General features: G+C 35.8%; 1 pseudogene; it reads right to left on the reverse strand.

The window, feature by feature from the left end:
- Positions 1-1,708: 1,708 nt before the first annotated feature.
- On the reverse strand, positions 1,709-3,416 carry LOC105820767 (annotated as a pseudogene).
- Between the last annotated feature and the right edge of the window lie 6,144 nt (positions 3,417-9,560).

The following is a 9,560-nucleotide window of genomic DNA, read 5'->3' on the forward strand; positions in this document are numbered from 1 at the left end:
GGCCTCCCAGAGAGCTAGGATTACAGGCGTGAGCCACCGCGCCCAGCCTGTTTTTGTTTTTTAATCTTAGTTATTACTGTTATCTTTCAAGATGAAAATATTGTAGCCAAATACTACAGTGGGGCTTAAGAATTCATTAATAATAAAATTTCGACCTCAACTGTTAATATGCTTTTTAATTTCTAGCAGCTTTTATGAAGCAACTTATATTTCAAATATGTTTTACCCCTAGATTTCAAAGCAGCATTTCCTGGAGCTGACCAAAATTACTTCTGTTTAAAATTGCCTATTTAGAGGCTTGCTATTTATTTTCCACAGAGCCCACTAGAAATCTAAACAATTAAGGAAAGTATGTGTTTTCCTGCAGCAATGACTTTAAAATTTTAAAATCATTTATAGTAAATTTATAACTGAAAGTACTTTGCTTGCATTTATTTGGGTCTTGGCATGGCTAGCGTGCAAATGCTCTTTCAATGTTAGTTTGCTTTCTTCCTATTTTACACTACAGAAAGATCTCTTGCTGGTATTTGTTAGTAAGTCCATCTTTCTTACAAACATCAAGAGATGACCTTTTATGGCCCGAAGATTTATCAAGCCAGCGATCTATTCCCTGGGGCCAGCATCTTCAGCCTCTTCCTCTGCCAGTCACGTCTGTCGAAGGACTTTGCTAAACCCCATGAGAAAAATGGACTAATCTACTTGTTTCAAAGAACAAGAATGACATCTTTACTGGCTGTACTTTGTCTAGAGGAAAGGAGCTAATAAAGGATGAAATATTTTAGCCAATTTTGAAGGTTCGATGCAATGTTTTTACAATAAAGGATACAGAGAGTAGCAGTTACTGAGAAGCTATTCTGGAAAGATAAGGCTTCATTCCTGAGGAAAAAAGAGAGAAACTTATTACCATGAGCTCAATGAGACAAATATACTTAAAAAGCACATTCTTTTCTGTAAGTTGATTTTCCCCTGATAAGATAGGTGGCTATGACGTTCTGCTATAATTGATTTCTGACCTCTTGTTTTGATATCGTAAAGGTCCAAATGCACCTGCAATTAAGTTCAATTATTTGTGACTTCTGAGGTTGTCCCTGTAAATGATGGCTGGTGACAACATTACGGAGGCAGCTTGTCAAAGACTCCTTGAAAAACTAAGCAGTATAAAGACTAGGCAATTATCATCAGTGCTAGTTTTTAGATGAGAAAAGACAGCTACAGCCACAGCAATAGCATTCAAAATGAGTTGCCAAGTTAGGAGGAATAAAAGTAATCCTGGAGGTTAACCAGATTGACAAAGGATGCTGCTAGCTTCCCTGATGAGAGGCAGCTCAGATGTGGCACTTTTACCATGGAGCTTAAGTAAACCATTTTTTTGTGGCTGTTGTTGTTCTTCGGATCAGTAAAATAAATAGAATTTCAGGACTGTTTCATGTCTATGTAGTAACCAATTTTCATTGTCTTTTTCTCATGCTTTTGAATGACAGTACTTAATTATACTGTTCAGTCTTGCAATATCTAGATAATCTTATATTTCGTGATATGGTTCAGAGCTTACAAAGCAAATATACTCACTTTTTTTTTTGAGGAAAAAAGGAAAACATTTCTTGATTGAATGGTCCATCTGCATTAGAAAATCCAGTATCCCTGAGCTAGGAACCACTGCAATAAAAAGGGAGTGAATAATTTCTCTCAGAGGAAGATTGTTTGTTGTTTAATTGTGCCTACTGCCCTGGTTATTAGGTATAAACTTTGTATTTCCCAACGTAATGTTGGCAGCACCAAGACATTTCAGTAATGGTTCATTGTAAATCCAACATTCTCCATCACCATGAAATAACTTTGTTCCTTTGTCATTGAATTTCTCTTCCTTCTTTTCTTTGGGCTTCCGTTTTTGTCTTTCTTCAAATCTATGCTTTGTTTCAGTTGCGCATCAATGTCTCTGATTTTTAAGGTGAAAGTGACAGTCTCCTAAAGGCAGCAGGAGTTATCCTCATTCTGATCTTCCAACCTCCTCACTTTCTTCTTCTTGATTCTAGGGAACTTCTTGATATGTACAAAGAAAGTATTTCCCTGTATATTTTGCGTACATTATACCATTCCATTCCCCTTCAACTGAGCAAAAAGACTTCTTGTCATTTGAAGAAAAACATCTCAGTGGTAATTCTGTGCTTCTTGCCCCTATAGAAAGTGTGGAAGATGTTATTTGCACTGTAGTCCAATTTGAAACAATGTCACATTCTCCTTCTAATTTCTTTATTTCCCCTTTTTTAAACTTGTATTTCTTTATTTCAAAATATTAAGGGGGTACAAATGTTTTAGTTTACATGGGTCGTTTTTATAATGCTTCAGTCCCGGCTATAGGTGTGCCTGTCACCCAAATAGTGTTCATACTACTCATTAGGTTGATTTATTTCCTTCCTACCTCCTCTCTCCCCCTGCTCACTTTCCACTGCACTGTGAGGATAGACATATAACCATTGGGGAATGTGAGAATTTAATGTTCATCATACTCTAGATACAAGACAGCTCTTCCCTATGCTATACACCCCAATTCACAGCCCATGGCATTTTGATTTGGTACAGATATGAATATTGGTGTCTTCCCAAAACACTCAGCATAAAAAGTTAAAATGAGTAGATGATGGGGAAACCTGCTCAGCCACAAATGTTATGCTGTTTTGGGAAACCAAGGGAACTTGTCCTTCTGAAACTAGCTCTCAGTTCTCTTCAATATTATTTGATAATGTCCAGTGACACTGAAAGATCTCACTTGAAATGAGGTTGTGTGACATTTTAGCAAGCAGTCCTTTCCTTCCTGCATGAAAGGCTGAGAGATACTAATTTACAGCCTGAACCCTTTGATCATTGGGATCCTTCTAGTCACGAATAGATCCAAATGTGCATAAAAGTCTGCTTTCATTTCAGAGAGATCGTTTTTCAAGAATAAATGTTGAAAGAAATACTTTAGAAAGATCCATTCCAAGCCTAACCTGTGACAAGAGATGCATGAAAATGATCTTATGCTCCTCCACTGACCTTGCCTCCCATCATCATCTCTAGTATCACGTGAACAGAAAAGGACAGCATCACTTGTTCCATTGGATGTGAAATAATTAAGTGTTTCTGTGGTAACTGGGCACTTTAGACTATTTCCCAAGTTGCTGTGTGTCAAGACTGAAGCAGATCCGGAAGACTATTACACACTTTGGAGATGAATCACTTTGATGGACTTCATCAGCATCACAGAATTCATCTTTACTGCTGGAATGGAGAGCTCTGGAACTGCATTTGGAGACACGCTGACATGGCTTGTAAAAGTGAGACTGCGACTAGGTAGTAAATGGCCACTGTACTATTTGGCATTGAAGTCTGATAGCTAATATGGGTCCAACTGTAGTTTCCTATCAAAGTCTTGGACACTAGAAATAAATCCTGAATCCAAAACCCAGAGGCCACCAGGGAGGCGGCAGGGAGAGCACAATCTACCCCTGCGAAGGTATCAGGGACCCTGGGGACTCCAAGGGGACTGGCCCCTCTCCCAGACCCCTGGTCTACTCAAACTACAAGTGGCCAGCAAGAAAGCCACTTGTCAAAGTCCTGCTATTCATGCTTCTAGAGGAGGGAGCTGGGGCTTCTCCTGAGCACCCCTTTTTGTTTCCCCCTTGATTGGATCGATCCCTGGGTTGCGGTGCAGAGGGTCCATATACTCACTCCTTTTAATTTCTATTTTTTCTTTTTCAATTTCTCCCTGTGTCTTTGTGAGTTTTACTGTGCATACTTAGAAATACATAAGCAAAGGAAAAAGCTTAGCTTTCTAAAATCCGGCCAGTAACAACTAAATGTGATCCACCAATACGTGGAATTGCTGCATCTGGTAAGGCATCCGTATGTTACACTGAAATTTGCAACATTTAATAAACACCTATTATGTGACTGGCATTTTGCTAGACATTTTCAAATATGTTACTTCATTTTAAAAATTAAATGACAAAAAATTTTATTTAAAAATGTATACCCTTCATAATATTATGAGCAAACTGTAAGTCAAGCATAAAAATATCGAGTTCTGTATTAATTTATAAAAGTGCTTTTGTATGGCAAATAAAGTAAAAATAAGTTAAGGTAAACAATATTGTCACAACACAATGCTCCATATAATAGTGACACTCCGAGGAATGAAGTCACTGCCTTTGAATAAAAAATACTATATTTAAAGATAATACTCTTTCGGATTTGCAGTAATTAAAACCCTATGTAGGGGATAAATCCTGTTTATTTTCTGCCTCAGATGCCAGTTACAATACATATTTTACTTCAACCATCTGACAGGAACATCTGTTAACTGTTTTGTTCTGGCTTCTGAAAGCTTTCTTTGTAGTGTGGCTGATCCCCACTATGTGTTTTATGATATACAAGTGGCATAATAGCACATAGCAGATGTTCTTCAGCATCAGGATACATGCCTTTCATTGACCAAGGCAGCAAATCTTTTTAATTCATCAAGTAACATAAGGATTCCTCAGTAATCTAGGATTTAACACCTCTACTCCACACACAGAAAGACTTCCTTTGGTTACAAATACCTAAAGAAGACCACATTTGCAACCCTTATTTCCCGAGTATTACTCCGTGAGCCTGGAGAAGAGCGAAAAGACAAAATAATATTATGTGAGAAATGCAATAACAATATAGCTCATTCTAATTGTTTTTGCGAAAAGAGAAAAACATTGTTAAACCTAAGACAGAAATAATGGCAGTGGCAGTTCCAGTTTAGTGCGTATCAATCAAGTGCCACATGGTTTACATATCCAAGGGAGGAAGTAAGGATCAAAGAGATGGTGTGAGGTGTCTCAGTCCCCTTAAATGCAGTCTATGGCTCCCTAAAAACCATGTGCTTTCTCCACTTTCATATTGTTGGACTTATATATTGTCACTGGAGAAGTGATAAATGTGAGAATAAAAACAAAATATTCAATGCATCCTGTCACCTAATATTCTGTCTGTAACATCAAAGGTGGTTTTGGTAGAAGGTCTCCAAAATAACCATCCTCAGTCATCACCAATTCCTTTCTTCGGTGCATTTGCGTTTTGGTCACACCCTTTCTCTTCAATTCTGCCTAGCCTGAGCCCATTGTTTTATCAATAGAAAATAAAAGTGATCTCTAGGACTTCAGAGACTGAATATCTAGAAAAGTATTCATATGAAAAAAACCCTTTTAATGTCCACCTGTTACTCTTGGAAGATTCAGGGGGAGGTCATTTGTCATGTGAAAATTCTATCTATCTTGACAAAGCCACACTGTGAGGAAGCCCAAGTTAGCCATGTAGGGAGGCTTAAATAGTGAGAGAAATGCCCAGGTAGCCATCAACTACGCCAGCTATTGCAATCCAGAAACCAGAATGGAAACGGAGAAGCCATCTTGAACATTCCTGTCTCAGCAGAAGAGCACGTGAAGAAAAAGCAAGGGTCCCATGTAACAGACAGAACTGAAACCCTAGACTGAGCACACAGTCGAGCCATTTCAGGCATTCACAACCACATGAACAGCCCCAGCTAAGGACCCATGGAGGGTATCATGGAGGCAAGACATGCATCCCCAGCCCAGATCCATAAAACTGTGTATATTAGAAAATGATGTTTTAGCCACGAAATTTTGAGCATTTGCTACATAGCAATAGATACCAAATGAGTGGTGTTTGAAAAAGAATGCTTACTATGCAAGATGCCATATTTATCATCCACAAATTCTGTCTTTCTTATATCTGATAATGAAAGGCATTTTATTACTATTTTTAAAAATGCGATGTTTCTTTTTTGAAAAATATATCTTTTTATACTCAGAAAGAAGACATAAATAAGTAGTATATGTCTGAGGGTAAAGAGAATGTACAATTTTTAAACTTTTAAAATTTTTAAATTGTAAGGGGCAGTCACAGAAGTTACCTGCAAAAGATAATTAAAATTTTTTAAATAAAATTCAACTTTTTCTGTTGTAATTTCCATCTCTAAGGCTATCCTTTAAAATCAATTAGAAAACATACATATTGAGACATAAACACGGTGTTATATACAGAAGCCATACTTGATTTAATGAAAATTAAAATGAGCTATATCCCTCTTTCACTATTGTCAGTATCTGAAAAAGCATTGACATAAAAATTACTCAGACACTCCCCTTTTCATTCCTATCTGTTCCCTAGGCTGTCAAAAATGCTAGGAATCCTAATCCACACATTTTGATTAGGTTCAAAACCATAAGACTTCAGGCAGAAAGATATTTCAGGCCAATTGGAGGGCCTTAGGGAGAGCATGACTGCTCAGCCTGATTTATTCCTTGTGCATAGCCACAGGAGCATAATATTTCAATGAATAAATGTATCTATTTAGTGATACTTATTTACACCACTTTTAGTAGTAATAAAAGGTGCTATATTTACAAAAATGGATACTGTAGTTCTTTCTTTTTCTTTTTTCAAAATTAAATACATATTAAGTGTAAGAAACATAAAAATCTTAAGGAAATGGAGAGCGCTATTAGCTAAAGATTCTCCACCTGAGTTGGGAATTCAGGTCTTTAGGAAATTGGGAATGAAGTAGTCATCTGTCAATAATCAAAAAGGTAGACAAAATTCACCATTAGGAATTAAAATGTGGTCTAATCCCTAGTCTACATGTTCTTGTTAAAACACTCACCATTTTAAAACTATTTTAAGAACAGATGAATTTAATGTCATAAACATCTGGGAAGAATGTGTTTAGTTTGATCAACTAAAAGTTGCTTTTTTTTTTTTTTTAATCTAGATCTCTGGCCTGTTTAGATAGTGATTTTTGATGCCTGTTGTGAAAGCAGAAGCATTGCAGTTGTAGGATGAAATGAGGTATTTAGATCATTTTCTGTGTACAAGAAAGATGTACTTCACTTGAAATAATTCAAGATAAAACCAGACCATCACTCTATTGTGTAGAGTAGATATACACAAAATTTCTGTAAGGGGCCAGATGGTAACAATTTTAGTCTTTTTAAATTATTATTATATAGTTATTTTTTTATTTCAAAATATTATTGGGGTACAAATGTTTGTAGTGACATGGATCTCTATTGTAAAGCTTGAGTCAGGGTTATAAGTATGCCCATCACCTAGAAAATGTTCATTGTACCCATTATGTAGTTTTTCACCCATCCTCTCCTCCTCCTTCCCACCTACTTGACTTCCACTGAGTTTTACTCCTTCTCTGCACACGTGTATTCATTGGTTAGTTCCAATTTAATAGCAAGTATATGTGGTGTTTGTTTCCATTCTTTAGATATATCTCTTAGGATAATGGTCCCCAGTACCATCCAAATCATTCCAAAAGGCATTAGTTCATCCTTTTTTATGGCTTAGTAGTATTCCATGGTATGCATATACCACATTTTGTTAATCTACTCATGAATTGGTAGGCACTGGGTTGATTCCACATATTTGCAGTTGTGAATTGTGCTGCAATAAATATTCAAGTGCGGTGTCTTTTTGATAAAAATGACTTCTTTCCTTTGAGTAAATACTAAGTAGTGGGATTCCTGGATAGAATTGTAGATCTACTTTTAATTCTTTGTGTAATCTCCATACTGTTTTCCATAGAGGTTGTACTAATTTGCAGTCCCACCAACAGTGTATAAGCGTTCCTTTCTCTCTACATTAATGCCAGCATTTATTGTTTGCAGACTTTTTAATAAAAGCAATTCTGTCTGATGTAAGTTGATATCTCATTGTTAAAACTACTTGCATTTCCCTGATGATTAGTGATGTTGAACATTTTTTCGTATGTTTATTAGTCATTTGTCTATCTTCTTTTGAAAAGCTCCTGTTCCTTTCTTTTGTCCACTTTTTAATGGAGTTGTTTCATTTTTCTTGCTAATTTGCTTGAGGGCTTTGAAGATTCTGCTTATTACCCCTTTATCAGAGGTATAGCTTGTGAATATTTTCTCCGATTTTGTAGGTTGTCTATTTTCTCTGTTAATTATTTCTTCAGCTGTGCAGAAGCTTTTTAATTTAATCAAGTCCCATTTATCTATTTTTGTTTTTGCTGGGATTACTATTGAAGTCTTCTTCATAAATTCTTTGCCTAAGCCAGCATGTAGAAGAGTTTTTCCTACATTTTCTTCTAGCATTCTTATGGTTTCATAGTGATATAAGAAACCATAGGAATGCTAGAATACATTTAGGTCTTTTATCCATCTTGAATTAATTTTTGTGAGTGGTGAGAGGTATAGATCCTGTTTCATTCTTCTCCTTGTGGCTATTCAATTTTCCCAACACCATTTATTAAATAGGGTTTCTTTTCCCCAGTGTATGTTGTTGTCTGCTTTGCCAAAGATCAGTTGGCTGTATGTGAATTGTTTCATATCTGGGTTCTCTGTACTGTTCCATTGGTCTGTGTCTCTATTTTTGTGCCAATACCACGCTGCTTTGGTAACTATAGCCTTATAGTATAGTTTGAAGTCTAGTAATGTGTTGCCTCCAGCTTTGTTCTTTTTGCTGAAGATTGTGTTGGCTATTCCAGCTCTTTTCTGGTTCCAAACGAAGCATAGAATTACTTTTTCTAGATCTGTGAAATATGACATTGGTATTTTGGTGGAGATTGCATTGAATCTATAAATCACTTCGGGTAGTATGGATGTTTTAACAATGTTGATTCTACTGATCTATGAGCATGATATGTTTTTCCATTTGTTTCTGTCATCTGTGATTTGTGTCCTAGTGTTTCATAGTTCTTTTTATTGAGATTTTTCACCTCCTTGATTCTTCTAAAAGCCATACTTTTTTCATGTAACTAGTTGTTCTTTAACATTTCTCATATCTGCAAATAAAAGTGGGTTCCAAAGCTTTGATACAGGTGACAGCCACATATAGGAACAGGCTCTTCTGTGTAATTAACCATATGTGCTTTTGTGTTAACATTAGAGACCACTAATATAGAGCATGACACCAATGATGGATTTTAAACTCCATCAGATTATAAGAATAGGTCCTCTATGGCATTACTAATAATCTAAGTCCTTCCATTGCTCCTCATTTTGCTGTGCCACATCCCAATAAAAAATATTCAAAGTAGCCTTTGAATCTTTTTCCTTGGAGCTAAGAATTGCAGCTAGGCTAAATAAGTATTTTAAACTCTTTGCTAAATATAATGTCATGTTCTACCCTGTCCATTTTAACTCTGGAACTTCTTATGAGGTAGCAGCATGCATTAAGGGAATTATAAAAATTAATTTCAAATAATGGTAGTTGTAAATAGGACACTGTGCTTAGACTGGCACTGGCCTAGGCCTCATCTTTCATTATAATAATATAATGTAGTATAATATCATATAGTATAATATTTATGCATATATCATATACATATATATCATGTATGTATGTGTTATCTATGTATATCCATACATACATAATGTGCATTTCTTTTTAATAGTTGTCAGAGTTATTCTGAATTTATATCGTATAATTACATATTATATTTGTAAAACACTCATATATTAGCATGGCATACTTTATTGTTACCTTTTCATATTAATGTATTT

This window comes from Propithecus coquereli, unplaced genomic scaffold, assembly GCF_000956105.1.
Source record: "Propithecus coquereli isolate 6110/MARCELLA unplaced genomic scaffold, Pcoq_1.0 Scaffold538, whole genome shotgun sequence".
Taxonomy (NCBI): domain Eukaryota; kingdom Metazoa; phylum Chordata; class Mammalia; order Primates; family Indriidae; genus Propithecus; species Propithecus coquereli.